Source organism: Branchiostoma floridae, chromosome 10 (genome assembly GCF_000003815.2).
Source record: "Branchiostoma floridae strain S238N-H82 chromosome 10, Bfl_VNyyK, whole genome shotgun sequence".
NCBI lineage: Eukaryota > Metazoa > Chordata > Leptocardii > Amphioxiformes > Branchiostomatidae > Branchiostoma > Branchiostoma floridae.
Genome location: NC_049988.1, coordinates 3,848,025 through 3,864,192, shown reverse-complemented (window position 1 = coordinate 3,864,192; position 16,168 = coordinate 3,848,025). Strand labels below are relative to the sequence as shown.

General features: G+C 39.0%; 1 protein-coding gene across 1 annotated transcript in view; it reads left to right on the top strand.

Moving 5' to 3' along the window:
* LOC118424170 (CMP-N-acetylneuraminate-beta-galactosamide-alpha-2,3-sialyltransferase 1-like) overlaps positions 1–16,168 on the top strand; it is a gene marked incomplete at its 3' end in the record, with an annotated part of 35,726 nt that overhangs the window by 365 nt on the left and 19,193 nt on the right.

Genomic DNA, 16,168 nt, shown 5'->3' with positions numbered 1-16,168 from the left:
TTTCCCCTCAGATGGTTTTATCATAGTTGAGTTTAAACACCGGGAATTTAAAAGCTTTATTAATAGTCTAGCTAAAAATGGACGTAAATACTTACACACCATGCAAATTAATTTACTGTAACGTTAAATCCATTTAGTTGCACTTGCGGGGACTTAATTCAAAATAGGGGACACTACATATTTTCTTCTGTCTTGTTTGAAGTTCTTAATACATATGGTCAGTCACACATGTTACTATAATTTTATGGTTCCGAGAGGTGAAAACTTCAAAAATAAATTTTAAATCAAGTATTTCAAGATTTACAGTAATTTCAGGGCAAATAACACTCAATATTCTATCTAACTTTACTAGTAGATGCAGTTTCTGTTTTTAATTCTCAATGCCTCAGCCCTGACAACAGATTTTGCAAAATCTCAGGTTTTGAAGGGTTTTCGGAAAAAACAGTCCTGTCCAGTTGGGAAACCCGGCCCAATGGCACAATATGTGAAGAATGGTGCATTCTAAAACCTTTTTATATTTCCTATGTATGTAATGTTAAGTAAATGTATGAGGTACTTTAGTTACACTAGTACTGTTTACACCGTTTCTTCTGCCTCCAAACGGGCTGGAACAGTGTGTGCTGAAGAAGAAAAGAAACCTTAAGTAGAATAAATATAGTATAATCTAAGATAAAAATCAACATGTATATACTAACGTTAGACATAATAGCTTTTCATTGTGTCTCCTTTCAATATTGTATGACATAGAACCTACCTGTAGTTTGTAGTAATAGCAAGTAGTCTGATACACTTAAACATTACACTTTATTACACAATGTGTCTTCTTCCAATATTGTAGCCTAGAATCTACATGTACTGACAGTATTAGATTTATGTATTCATTGTCATACATTGCATTATACATTTGTACATCACTTTTCCTTACATTACAATGTATATACCCATGTCAGTTGTTCTGCAATGACCTTTGACTTGACTTGACTTGTGCTAATAAACTGAGCAGGTGAGAAACACTCCTAGTACCTTTAAATAGTGAGTGACTGGTAATTGGTTACCAGGTTAATACCCCAACTGAATTCCAAGTCAGGTACCCTATACCTTGAAAGAAGTACCTGGCTGGGGTGTCACTGGAATTGAACCCATGACCTTTTGATCCTGTGACTGATCTAACTTCTAAGCAACCACTCAGCCATCAATGATATTTTCATCTCCGTTATGGTTTTGGATGATAACATGATAGAATCGCAATGTCCCCCAAATATATGAATTAGATGGCAGAGCCATATTCTATATAGCCTCTACCTGGCTCTGTGGATCATTGGTCAAACAGTAGAAATTTGACAAATAATGAATGGGAAGTCGGCGGGCCACAGGAGTCAGTACTGGACCTACCAATACTGACTCCAGGTTCTATAGCCAGCATTTCATTTTAGTGTAGTGGGAATGGCATGGTAGCAAAGCGACCAATCAGGAGATTGGTGTGGAAGAGGGGTCTTGAAAATGTAGGGTTAAAAGTTGTCACTCTGTTAACACCACAGTAATATGAAGGATTTCTTGGTCAGTCTTGAGTGGCATATCATCATTTCTCATTGTTCAGACATTGATTAGACATTGTTGAACAAGCAAGTGATAGCAAAGCACCACTACACTAGCTGAAAATTAGTGAAGTGGCCCTCAGTTTTAGCGTAGTCACAAATGGTCACAAATTATAGCGTAGTGGCCCACTACGCTAAATTGCACTAGCTAGAACCCTGGACTCCTATCTCCTGTAAATTTCTATATCTTGACCAACGATCCATAGAGTGGTAGATGCTACTTCTGATAATAACTTTGAATTTGGTTCTACCGGATGGTGTTTATACAGCCAAGTCAGAACAAACAAATATGGCACACATGCTGCTCCAAGTACAACTCTCTGTTTTTCAACAAAGTAAACATTTTTTGCTTCATTTACTGAGGGCATTAGTCGGAAACTTTGTACCATGCTGGTTGTGTTTTTCACCAGACAATTACAAACGTACTCTAGAGTTACCATGATCATAATGAGTGGAACAAATCTAGTTATGACCTAAGAGGTAGCATTGAGGTATTGCAGGACACTGTATTTTTGTCTAGTACTAGTAGTAGTAGTGGTAATGGTACTACAGTACCAGTGGTAGTATATTGTGCCTGAATGGTGCTTTGATTTTACTTTGACTCTTCAACCGTAAGTACAAACTTACTTATTGTTTACATTACAGTATACTATTCCAAAGTTTAGTCTCAGAAGCTTTTTGAAATGTCTATATTTGAGACAAAATCCTACATTAGGGCTCTAAATACTACTCTCCAAGCAGAGGTTAGGCTCTGGCTGTTTTTTTAACGTTTTTTTTTAGTCCTTTTTATCGGGCTTTCTATTTTGTCATTTTTCTTGAAGTACGCCAGGTTTTGACACAGCAAGATATAAAAAAAATAGAAAGCCCGATAAAAACGAACAAAAAAAACCTCAAAAAAACAGCCGCAGCCTAACCTCTGCTTGGAGAGTATCTAAATACTTTATTTCTGCATACCTGTGCAGGTGCAGGTAACATTGGAAATTACCTGCACCAGTCAAATTTTACCTGCACCACTCAGAATTTAGGAAGAATTGATCATACTGAGTTAAATACATTTTGTACATCCATAAACTATTGCCATCATTTCTTTTATACGTCATAGGTGGTAATAGTCAATGCAGCTAGTAAAAGTTCGTAAAACATGTACAAATGTACATTGTGTATATACATGTGTACATGATTGTATACACCCAGTTCGTGGACCAGTGCAGGTTATCACAATGTGATGCATGGCAACTTTAGCTTTAGCTTTAGCAGGTGAGGTACAGGTAGACATCAGGAATACGTGCAGAGCTTTAATTTTACCTGCACTAATTTATAACCTGCATATGCAGGTGGTATTTAAAGCCCTGTATATGGTCTTGTTTGTTTAGCAGCAAGCGTTCGCACATTACTATTGACTGCCAGGTATTGAAACAGGCAGTCAGTGTAGATTGTAATGATTTAAAACAATCAGACCCAATTCCAAAGGTCTTTGTCAATGTCTCAGACTTTAATTAAATGATAATTGTATTGTTTGTGCACAGAGACATATTGTTATTTATTACTGTCATTAATCACCTGTTGTTACACTGGTGACTTTGTACTAGAACCTGCGCATGCAGCATGTTAATTTTGTTAAGATACAGCATGTATTAGGCCTGGTTTACACAAGTAAAAAAATGACTTGTCCTAAAAATGTCCTATGACGTTCGACGCACAGTGTGTGTTCTAGGACACATTTTTTGCCCGTGTAAAAACGAAAATGGCACGCTGTGGTATGCCAGTCATTTTTGGCCTCATGTAAACCGACCCCTAGCCACTTGGCACATTAAGTTAGTTGTATGTCAGAAATCAACCTTTTGTTTCTGACAGAATGTTTTTATGACTTTTGTTTCTTTACATTACCTGTATCAAACTATTTTTCTAGTTTTAGTGAACTTAGTTCAGAACTATCTTAGAAGTTCAGAACCACATTTTGTATTTTGAACTTGTTCAGAACAAGCCTGGAAATACTTTGGAAATGGGCCCTTCCTCTAGTAAGCTAATCTCCAAGCAGATCTCGCGGTGGCATAAGATAGTAGCATATTATTAAGATAGTATCATGGGCAGGGGAAGGAGTTAAGCTGGCAGAGAAGTTTTATGCCACGGCTAAACCCAGCTTATGATACTATCTCACGTCACCGTGAGATCTGCTTGGATAAATATAAAGCCAATGAATCCTACAAGACTTTTTATAGTTGAAGGGCTTTGCTTACTGGCATAAGGCTGCAGCAACCTATTTCTTTTTTAAAATTTTGAAGCAAAAATTAGGTGCACAGCTTTATTTTATTGTACACAAAAGTGCACCCAGTATTTTTAGCCCTGTGTAAATGTATAATAGCCCTTTGACAGTGCTAAGTACTAGTTAAGGCTTTTAATCAATGTCAGGAAAATTAAATTTGAACCTGAAAAATTGTTAACAAAAGGTTCTCTCATTTGATTTAGAACCTGACGCCATTGAGTTGCCATTATTCTTTTCATGCCCATCAGGACTTTGTTTTGGGGGGTTCTTCTGTAGATTGGCGTCAAGGTCACAATCTTTCTATATTCTATGGGGGCATGCACCCTCCGAAAATTTTGAAATTCAAGCATTTGAAATGGTATTTCCTGCATGCATTCTGAGAGGATTTCATTAAGGAATGGAGACTGTTGTTACTTTTAGAACACTAAGGCCACACCAATTTAATTTCTTGGTTCACGGATTTTTTCATAAAAACTATGAAGCGAGAGGGCGAAGTAAAAATAAAAATAAGAGTTGTAAAATGGTTGGGGTAAAGGTAAGGGCTAATCCAAAACAAAGTTTTCAGCTTGAAAAAAGTACAAAAACACTATTACTGTACAGTAACAGCACCTGTTCATTGAAAACTACAAAAGTAGTGTCAGTTTTTATGTTTGCTATACCAGAAAGTTGGTGAATGGCTTCATTAATGGTGAAAATTTGCTCAGTGGTAATTTTTATTTTTATTTTTTTTTCCAAAAAATAGGAGCGAGCGAATCCGTGAACCAAGAAATTAAATTGGTGTGGCCTAATTTATCATAATTTTTTAGTACCTCCAATTGTGTGTGTTAGGGCCAACCCCCTGAATTACCCCCCTCTCCAGGCATGCCACTATACTTCCAAGGTTTGTACCAAGGCCATGTTGATTTGATTATATGGATGACATTCGCGTGAGCATCAATTTTCGTTCAATCTGTTGCAGTCTTCGAACAGGGCCTTTTTTGTGTGTGGGGGGGGCTTGCGATTTTCAACGTTGGTTATGTTTGAAACGGTGCGAAACTCGCTTGTGTGGCAAACGCTCTTCCCACAGCAAACCCCCTTCCTCGACAAACTCCCTTTCCTGGCACAATAGAACATAGCCAACATAAAAAAAAATCGAAAACCATCACGCCCTTCGCCCCCCCCCCCCAAAAAAACCCTGTTCGAAGACTGCAACGGAGGCTACAATTTTCGGTCATTTCCATAGAAAATTAAAGTTTTCAACCATGCAGTTTTTGAAAATTTATTTACATACAAAGCGGCTGCAAGATTAGTTTATGGCCTTTAATAGATTGCAACAAAAAAAAGAAAGAAAATGTGAAAGAACTAAACTGGAGAATCCATACTCTTTGCATTCAGTCATTTTTCAATGTTCCTGTAGTGACCACTTTTTGGGGAGGCCAAACTTCTTTTTTTAATGTGTGTTCGCATCAATTTTGGCGTTCCCAGGGGATGTCGTCCAAATAACCATATCAACATGGCCTTTGCGTCAGTTTGCCCTAAAGCTAATTCTCGTGTAGTCCACTATCTAGGATCTACTGATTGTTACAGTGTTGACGTACATGGCAACAGACTGAACAAGGTTGGCATCCAGGCTTAAGTACTTATTTGAAGTACATATTCTTGTAAAGAAACATGATAATCATATTGTGACTTTTGTCACAGGTGTAACATGCATTGGCATAATACCGGTCATAAGCCTTATACCGGTCGATTAAAAATAGTGGAACTTAAAGAGATCTACACATGCAACAATAGTTATTTCTGAGGTATGCACACTTCAGACATCTAGGTGTCCAATATATCATTTACAAAGCATCGATAACAATGCATTCGAAGACAACAAGGCCAAAAGTTTTCAGGTCATTTTCGGGGCAGGCGAGCTCGTCGTGGGACAAACACACTGTCACGTTCATCGCCAGATTTGTAGATAATAATCACATGTGCTCACGGCACAAGACGAGCATGATTCAACAGCAATCTTGAATTTCTTTTGGTGACCTACAACTCGTGTAAAAGTGTGAGGAACCGTTGCATTATCGCCCGGATCTACGGCTGAATGGGTCAAATTGAACGTACGCCGCCATTTTCCCGCCATTTTTAATGCTACGGCCAGCAGTAAAGTTTTACGTCATAGCGGTTGTGACGGACCAAAATTAAATGAAAATTCTTGTCAGTATACGCCCATTTTCTCATGACTTTTGTATGCTCATGCAGATTTTTGTTTTGTGCAACTACTAACAGGAAAGAAAGGAACAACAGAGGATGTATAAAGGTACATAGCGGCAGGTAATTGTGCCGTGTTTCGTTCGACCGGTATAGTGCACCCCCTTCCAACCACGCGCCCGTTCTTGTGCAATTCCGCGGTGTGTTCCAATTACGATATTATGTTTTTAGCAGGACCAGAGAGACAAAATAATTTACACAGAAGAAGTGGCAAAGGTAAGCTGTAACAGCAACATGTAACTGGAGAAAATGATGCGTTGATCATTTGCCAAATTAGCATTGCTTGAGAAATTGCAGTAAACCGACCGGTATTATGCCAATGGATGTTAGCTCGTCTGCATGCACGACTGCACTGTTAGACAAGTGCGAGAGAATTCGGGCATTCGAACTTCAGGTGTGTTTTAAATGGTGTTTGTTGTTTTTTAAGTGGCGTAACCTAGGACTTGCAGTTGGAGTTGATTACCACAGTTCCCAAGGGACAAACCAGTAGATATTTTTGTATGGGGGGGGGGATAAATAATGTTGGTGTAAAGTTCTGTCTAGTCTGTTTTCTTAGATCTTCTACCCACAATTAATGTTTCTTGGTTGTTCCCCGGATGCATGGTTCAATGATAAGTCACAACAATTTCTGAACATTTTGTTTTTCTTTGGAAAACGGCAAAGATTTGATCAAGCTTGTATTGTTAGCATGCACTTGGGAAAATCTTTAGAGTAGACGTCAATGAAAAGGCAAAACTTCTAAAAACCATTTTGGAATGATGTGTTTTTACTCCACCTGTGTCTACTTAGACAGTGAAGACTAGCATTGCATCAAGCAAAGTAGATCTTATACCATCTTACTTGTTGACAGATGGTCATGTTTGCTTATGGTGTAGGCGAGATGTTGTTGTTAATGCACTGTGACAAGTGCGAGTCTTTAAGTCCTAGTCTTGTGGTCATGTGATTGTAAAAGAATCCAGAAAGCATTTACGGGCTAGCACACATGCGACAGCCTTTCAGTTTACTGTTAAACAGACAACTCCGGTTCTGTCTTGGACCAGTGGTCATATTTGCCTATGGTGGGTGAGGTGTGTTATTCTTTACATTTCCTTGCTCTCAGTCTCAGAGCCTTTAAGTTACTAACCCTAACCCTTTTGTTGTGCATGTTGTTCTTTACAGTAACTGTTGCTCACAGATGCTTTAACTAAGCTTTTCGTTTGCTCATGGTTTTGTGATATTACACAATACTGGCATTTATGGGGTGTGCACAGCATATACAAGGCGTATCATGTTCTTTGAGAATCCGTCGTTGCAGTGGTATACAGTTCTAGGAATCCAGGAAGTGTGTCATGCAAATACAAAGTGGCCTTAAAGGTGGGGCATATATTTGTATACCCGACAGCATTTGTTGGGGTTAAAGACTGGAGGCAACGTTCCTCATACTAAGTCTTTTACTAGCTCAGTCATCATATTGATCTGTGGTGGTTAGTGCAGCATACACTGTACATTTTGTTGTACTAAGCTATCATCATCATCATCTTTGCCGCATGTCAGTGTTCGCTGAGGCGAGCCGTCATTGTTCTCCACACATTGTTCTCCGTCATTTTTAGCTCAGCTACTTCAAGGAATCTGGGAAGCATTTCTGCCAGGTGTACATTGACTTTCAGGTGTGTATGTACATCTTATAGACAGCAGTCTTTATTTAAATCCAAGCGTTTTAAGTTTCCTTGTAAGTTGTAGTTATGTGATATACTAAGAATCCAGGACGGGGCAAGTGCATTTTTTGTCACTTCTTCTTGTCAACCATTTTTTTTTAGCTTAATAAATTGATATGTTATAGATTTCTGAAGCGTTGTATCTTATACAGTCATGTAGCTTGTGCTTGTCAAGGTGAGTTGTACATTGTATCTGCTTGACCTTGTTGTACATGTACAAGGCAATTGTGCCATTATAGGGAGAATAATTTACGGAGATATTCTACCAGAAGAGTCGGTCAGAAACATGAATCTAAGGCCACACCAATTTAATTTCTTGGTTCACGGATTTTTTCATAAAGAATATGGAGCGAGAGGGCGAAATAGAAATAAAAATGAAAATTGTAAAATGGTTAGGGTAAAGGTAAGGGCTAATCCAAAACATAAAGAATAAAAAGTTTTCAGCTTGAAAAAAGTACAAAAACACTATTACTGTACAGTACGGGAGGGGTAAATTGAAAAGGCCGGCTACAAGCTCTATAGGCGAAATCTCAAAGGGCAGCTAATCAAACAGGCTGACAGAAGCTCCCCAAAGCCGACCGCGGAGAATGGTACCCAGGCTACACCTGTTCGTTCAAAATTACAAAAGTAGTGTCAGTTTTTATGTTTGTCGCATTCTTCATGAATTCTTCACATTTTAAGGAGCTTAGAATATAAAGGCCAATTTGCTATACTGTATAACACCAGAAAGTTGGTGAATGGTTTCATTAATGGTGAAAATTTTGCTGAGTGGTAATTTTTATTTTTATTTTTTTTCCATAAATTAGAAGCGAGCGAATCCGTGAACCAAGAAATTAAATTGTTGTGGCCTAAGCGTACATGTAAACTGACTCCTCAGGCCAATTTCCCGATTTTTTTGCCGAATTCTACGGTCCCCGCACCCCCTCAGGAGGGCCTGTTGTAGGCTATTAAAAAGTTATATAATAAAAGATATAATAAAAAAAGCATTTCTGGCATCTGTTTTTCTTCCTAACCATGATTACCATTATAATACCATTATTCATCCGACCAACCAACCAACTTGTTGGGAGAAACCACCATTTTTGCTTGGTCCCTTAGGACAAGTTTGACTGCAGTTGGTAATGATTGTTGTCAACGGAATATACATTTTGTAAGTTTCACCATTGAAAAAAGAAACAAATTTGGCTGTGACCTTTTCACTTTCACTTTGAATATTGAAAAATAAAATTGCATGTCACAATATTCAATATTATAGTAACGTTAACAGTCATGAAATTTGTTGAATATTTACAGGAATGCTTAACATCCATTGGCATAATACCGGTCGGTTTACTGCAATTTCTCAAGCAATGCTAATTTGGCAAATGATCAACGCATCATTTTCTCCAGTTACATGTTGCTGTTACAGCTTACCTTTGCCACTTCTTCTGTGTAAATTATTTTGTCTCTCTGGTCCTGCTAAAAACATAATATCGTAATTGGAACACACCGCGGAATTGCATGGAGAACGGGCGCGTGGTTGGAAGGGGGTGCACTATACCGGTCGAACGAAACACGGCACAATTAAATGCCGCTATGTACCTTTATTCATCCTCTGTTGTTCCTTTCTTTCCTGTTAGTAGTTGCACAAAACAAAAATCTGCATGAGCATACAAAAAGTCATGAGAAAATGGGCGTATACTGACAAGAATTTTCATTTAATTTTGGTCCGTCACAACCGCTATGACGTAAAACTTTACTGCTGGCCGTAGCATTAAAAATGGCGGGAAAATGGCGGCGTACGTTCAATTTGACCCATTCAGCCGTAGATCCGGGCGAGAATGCAACGGTTCCTCACACTTTTACACGAGTTGTAGGTCACCAAAAGAAATTCAAGATTGCTGTTGAATCATGCTCGTCTTGTGCCGTGAGCACATGTGATTATTATCTACAAATCTGGCGATGAACGTGACAGTGTGTTTGTCCCACGACGAGCTCGCCTGCCCCGATTTGTAAATTATGTATTGGACACCTAGATGTCTGAAGTGTGCATACCTCAGAAATAACTATTGTTGCATGTGTCGATCTCTTTAAGTTCCACTATTTTTAATCGACCGGTATAAGGCTTATGACCGGTATTATGCCAATGCATGTTACCCTTATCACAGTATATGTCAACGCAATTTAATACGTTTCACAGTTCTACAGAACAGTTAGATAAGATTGACATATCTGCTCCAAAATACAACAATCATACAATGCAATTTTATGAGATGCATATTTATTAATTCTCGTGAAGCATAACAGCTCTTAGAGTTTGATAATTGTTTCAATGCTCGAGGTTTGAAGGATTGTTTTGTTGTACCAAAAGAGGAGATGACCTACATGTATTTGACTTTGACGTTATTTAGGTTGCGACAAGTACAATGTACATTCACCCTCCGGTTTAATTTGGGAATCCCGGTTTAATTTGGGACAACCTCTCGTATTTCAGCAACCTTTAACCCCAAAGGCTTAATATCGCATATGTTAGGTAAAAATGAGGTTAAGAATACGTAGCAGCCATTGATGACCCCCTGGGGATTAGCCCAATTCTGCAGAATTCTGCAGAATTCTGGGAACTGGAGCCAGAATTCTGCAGAATTCTGGGAACTGGAGCCAGAATTCTGCAGAATTCTGGGAGCCTAAGCCAGAATTCTGCAGAATTCTGGGAAACCTGAGCCAGAATTCTGCAGAATTCTGGGAAGCTAAGCCAGAATTCTGCAGAATTCCGGGAACCTAAGCCATACTTTAAAGCTGAGCCAGAGGTAGTTTAAGTGAAGATGAATATAATTAGACAGCAATTGTGTTAAGTGACTGCTAATTTTCATAATTAATGAAGTTTTATGTATCTTTTGATCTGAAGATGCTACGGACACCAAATCATTGGAGTGTTAGATTCCTTAGTCTTGGGCTAACAAAGAAGTGTCAGAAGGTTGGGGTCCCAAGTTAAGAACTATAACAGGGCAAGTGTAGCTTAATGCTTTTAAAACACCCCGTTCATACTTGGATTCGCGTATCCAGATAAATCCTATTTCGCGGTGAATCCGGATTCGCGAACCCTCGTATGAACGGTCCGAATCCTGATCTTTATGGGATATATCCGGATATGCCGAATCCACATCTGGAGGTGGATTTATCCGGATTCGCTGCGGGGTGAACCCTGGTATGAACACAATAGGATTCACGTATCCGGATTCGCTGTTGGATCTGACGTCAAACTTAACTCTTAACTAGCGTTTGCTTTGGTGTAGCATGGTAAGGCTGAGGCAACGGACTGCGTCGCAGGTGTTCCCACCTGGCAGGTACAACCACCTGTTCTAAAGAACATTCTAGAACAGTCAGTTAAGAATAAAGTTTTAAAGTTTTTTAAAGTTTTCTAGTACGGCGTTAAGACGTGCACTTGTAGCCGTGCAAAAACTACGTCATTTTGGTTGCATTTCCTTCTTTCAAATCATTACCATGCTACACGAAAGCAAAAGCTACTTTAAGAGTTACGTTTGACGTCACTAAGCAGCATCAGATGGTGTCATTAGGATATATCCGGATCTGATTTTGGACACAAACAATAATATCTGGATTCGTCTAACCCTGGTATGAACGCAAATGGATATATCCAGATTTCCGCCGTATCTGGATATATCCGGATATGCGAATCCTAGTATGAACCCATTGAGCCTCACAGTGCACCAGTGCTTCTGTAATCGAACTAGTACTGTTTTAGGAAACTTTGATAGGGATATGCTGCTTTTGTCCTACTGTCTGAAATGTCTATTAAAAGGCATTTGAAATGTCAATCAAATAACTATGAATGATCAAGAAAGTCAGCAATAGAGATAATGTGTATCGGCCTTGACTCCTGATTACCCGAATCGTATGATCTATATGGGTTTGAGGTGGTTTCGTGCCATCGATGATTTCAGAAAATGTATCCTAACATTTTTTTAAAAACTTTCTATATTACATGTGCACAGACAAATTGATGACCTTTATTGCCGTGTAGGTCATTATCCTACTAGTAGGAAAAGGCGTCTTTTCTGTACATCGGCCTTGAAAGAAATTGCCCTTAAACAGCATTTAAATGAAATTGTTTTTAATGACGGTTTTTACCAAAAATGATGGTCAGTGACAAGGCACCCCTTTCCACCGGAAACATTGAATTGTCCGGAAATCAATGTTTAGACAAGCGCTAGCACCTTTCAATTATATTTTGAAGTCTGGAAGACAAATTTGAGTGACCCACTCCTTGAAGTTTAATAGTGAAAGAATATTTAATTCCCTCTTGGTAGAGCTGACATCTTGGTTCTGGAAACCTTAGCTATACAAAATGTATGTACACTAACAACATGTACAGAGGAATCAGTCTACAGTATTAGACACAGCAGCCACAAGTTACAACAAAATGCTTTTGCTAAGGATTATACCACATGTACAACCATGACTGGCTTAAAAACAATCAAAATGGTTTTTGACCCAGCAGAACAGCTCTGTTATACTTATACTAGCTCTGTGAAGACTCATCAAAGATTAGATTCTCAACCCCATACATACATTTTGGACGTAGCAGTCATCAAATTGTTGACTTTTTAACCATTTCCACAGACAACCGTCATTTTTTAGTTGTCTAAAACCTGTTTCAGTCAAATTTTGATGCCTCAGCGCCCGTTCAACAGAGTGCACGCCAGACCCACACCATTGTATTTACGTACTAGTTACAGTAAAACTAAGATTATATTTGCTAATTCACTCCGTCTTCACGTGTAGTTTTTATTTAGACATCCTTTGAAAACACTGGAGACTGAGGTAATTGGTGTCGATATTTGTGTTAAAAGTCGACTGCACTTGAATCAACCAAACCAATGACTTGCAACATTTGGATTTAAAACAGTCGAAAATGTGACCTCAGTAAACATGGCATTACAAACCTTTCGAGATTTCAAACTAACAAGATTTTTTACAAGAGGTACGGTAGAAGATTCAACAAATCTGCTGGCGCACTGGTCATTGAAGAAAAAATCGAATGTGCAATGCATTTGCCCCCAAATTCAAACTCGTCAAAAATTAAGCTCAGTATGGCACCACCACTTTGCCAATTTCATTGTGTAACGAATATGATCAGGAAACTAGACCTACCGGTAGTTGTAAAAACCCACAAAAATGGATCATATCGAGATTACATGATATTCCTCTATTACACATATAACGCAATCTTGGTAGAAAGACCGACAATCAGGTCTATAGCAGCTGTCAAACTCGGATGAAACTTCATCCACCTGACGTGTGACAAGCGTTTCCTTAGCAACGTGTTGCTAAGGACCGCGGCGCGATTTGAACTGCATAGAAAACCTGTTCAAAAACTGTTCAATACAGGTCATGGCGTGCCGGCTGACCTAGGTTTGGTAGGTCTAGAATTAAGTTACCCTTAACAATTCAAGAATTACTGTATGATGTGTTATTATGATGTCACGGCTAGAAATGTCAGATGAAAATTGTTTTCTATTCCTGTGAATTCGTAGTGTATTCTAGACATTCTCACAGTATTCCAGATATTCTTTCAGCCACATTCGGGCAGGATTCGAGATGGCTTGTCGTTTTGGTTCTCCATCGAATGAGATAAAATGTTTCGAATAATGTTGGAATGCTGTAGAATGCGGTCAGACTGCAGTCAGAACACACAAATACACTTAGAATCCACTATGAATGCCATTCGATATTTCTCCACTTCGAATGCACCTCGACAGTTTTTAACATGTAAAAAACTCTCAGGCTAGCCAAAAGATTGGGCACAAATTATAAGCTGGAATGCAGTTAGAAATTCTGGAACTAGGAATAGAAAAGAATTTTTATTCCGACGGCATTCCGTCTCATTCGTGCTCTCGTGTGAGGGGGCTTAAACTGATGCTTATGTATTCAGAAGTTCAGATTTTAAGCTTTTGTGAGGGCCTACATGTACTTAGGTTTGGAGATAACTATAATTGCATTGGTAGTAACTGTAGGTAAATAGTCTGGTTTCCTCTTTTACTTATTATAATAATAATAGTTTTCTTCCTTCATCAAATATGAAACATCATGTTAGCCAGAGAGCCTGTGGCAAGTGATTTTGATATTGTCACCTTTGCATGTCTTGAAGTAACATTCAATATGATCCACTACCTATGGCCAGTACTAAGTTGTTTGGGCTACCAGGGATTATTGTCTCTGTGGTAGGTTCCCTTGGCACACCATGGCTAATCCTTGATAAACATACACTTAAGACTGCTACTGAATTGAGCACTCAGTTTAGTCACAGTCCCACCCATATGATAGACCTCAGGCCCCAGGCTTAAGCTTCATAATTCTTCTTGGGGTGGCCCATACAGGGAACCTGGGCCCCATGCTCCTAGAAAATCTTCATTAGTCACACCAGTGTTCCCAGCAAATTTGGCAAAAGTAGGCTAACTATGATGTCTGGCTAACAATCTCCAGATCCCTGCCCTTGTGTTTGGTACAGTCACATTACCAAATTGGGTGGGTCAGACAGTTTTTGGGAATGACAATATAATAATATACTTTAAAAGACAACACAAAGAGTGTCCAAAATAGGCATCAGCATTTGTGTTTATTTCTTGAAAAACACTTTCATTTTTGCAAACATCCCAACTGGGCCTCATGGTTTGGAAATGTGTGACCAAGAAGGTGTGACCTTAGCATAACACAAGCTCACTTGGAGCTCCTCCCAGGAGACCTAGGGAGTCAGGCTACCCTACAAATGTGCCTACCAGCTGTGTCACTTTGGGTTTGACTTAATTCCTTTCTGGAAGCAGTGGGAGGGTCCCACGTTTTCTATAATGAGTGGGTTATGTCACATTAACAGGGTTATAGTTTTGTTTCGGAAGTAAATATTTGGAAATTTTTGTGGGTTTTGCAGGCCTCTCCAATAAGCTGAGGGCTTCTTTCCTGGTCGTTAGAGAGGCAGTTAGAAATAAAATGTATTTCATCTTCCTACCGGTTTTGAAATACAATAGTTACAGATTTGTTTGCCCACAGGTAGCTTTTATCAAAGCTTTTTGGTTGGGTAGAGAAAAAAATAGGGAATAATTGAAACACAATAGGCAAGTAAGTGCAGTCTCCTGGCTCCAAGCTCACGAACCCAACATTATAACTGCTAGGCCAAAAAGTCCGGACCAGTTGGTAGCACCTGAACCTCACTGTTACATAATAATGAACATAGAAGCATCCTCAATTCATGGTGAATATAAATGTGCTATTCAATATACATTTTATACATCCTGATAGTACTTCACATTTCACACACCTCACTGATTTAAACTATAGCGTCACCCAGTACCTGACAAATTGGGCAATGTGAGAGTCAGCTAACCCTGGAATATTGCCTAGGCATTACGTCGATGAAACAGATTTACCTACAGCCAGTGTTATCACTACGTGATAACAGAGTTAAGAATGCGTAGCAGTGCAGAGTCTTCAAGCAATACTAAGGCGCAAAACCAAGGTACAGCCTTGACCATAGTCATGGGCAATGAGGCAAGCAAATACCCAGTATACAAATTTAAAAGAAAAAGTGTGCCAAAAGGTAAGATTCCGCCTACGAAAGGAAGAGGACATGAAAATAGAAAAATGTAGATCTCTCCAAGTATAGGGAAACTTGCTAAACTTGTCAACATCTATCTAAAGTTAAAGATCTTTGCACAACACCTCCTGGGTGTTTTTGAATTTGCGGAAGGCTCCCAACACATGACAAACTAATTCGATGGGGGAAATCCAAGTGCGCTCACTGCCAAGGATGGAAGACACTATGTCACGTCCTGAACAACATGTGGCCCTAAAGGACAGGTATACCTGGAGACAAAACCTTATGGTACTAGTCAGCACCCTCAAACTGTCCCGCAGGTTTTTGTTCTAAGTTGACAGCAAAAGACAGGTCTGACATGCAGCTACAGGTGAATCACCTGGGCCACATCCTTTTGATATAGATGAGTTTCTATATTTTTTACTACCTTAGATTCTTTAGGTTGGGAGCACTTGTGTGTGTAAAGGTCTTTGTAAAAGTTTGATGCAGTTACAGTACACAGTGCTTTAGTAGTTTACTTTAGATTTTATAATAACAGTTATGATAATAAGACGCAGATATGTCTGGTTGTTTGGCTGTTTGGTATTTGGTACAATGTAGACTGGGATTGAATGCTTGAATCTGAACTCAGTTTCAAGCATCTCTTGGTCATGTTTATGCTATAGACTGAAATCTGTCTGGTCTGTGATGCCCCAGCTTTCACAACAGGTTTTCCTCCCACCATCACTCATGTGCTCCAAGACATACAGATGGTTGAGTCCTGGCTTATCCATAAGGATATACTGGG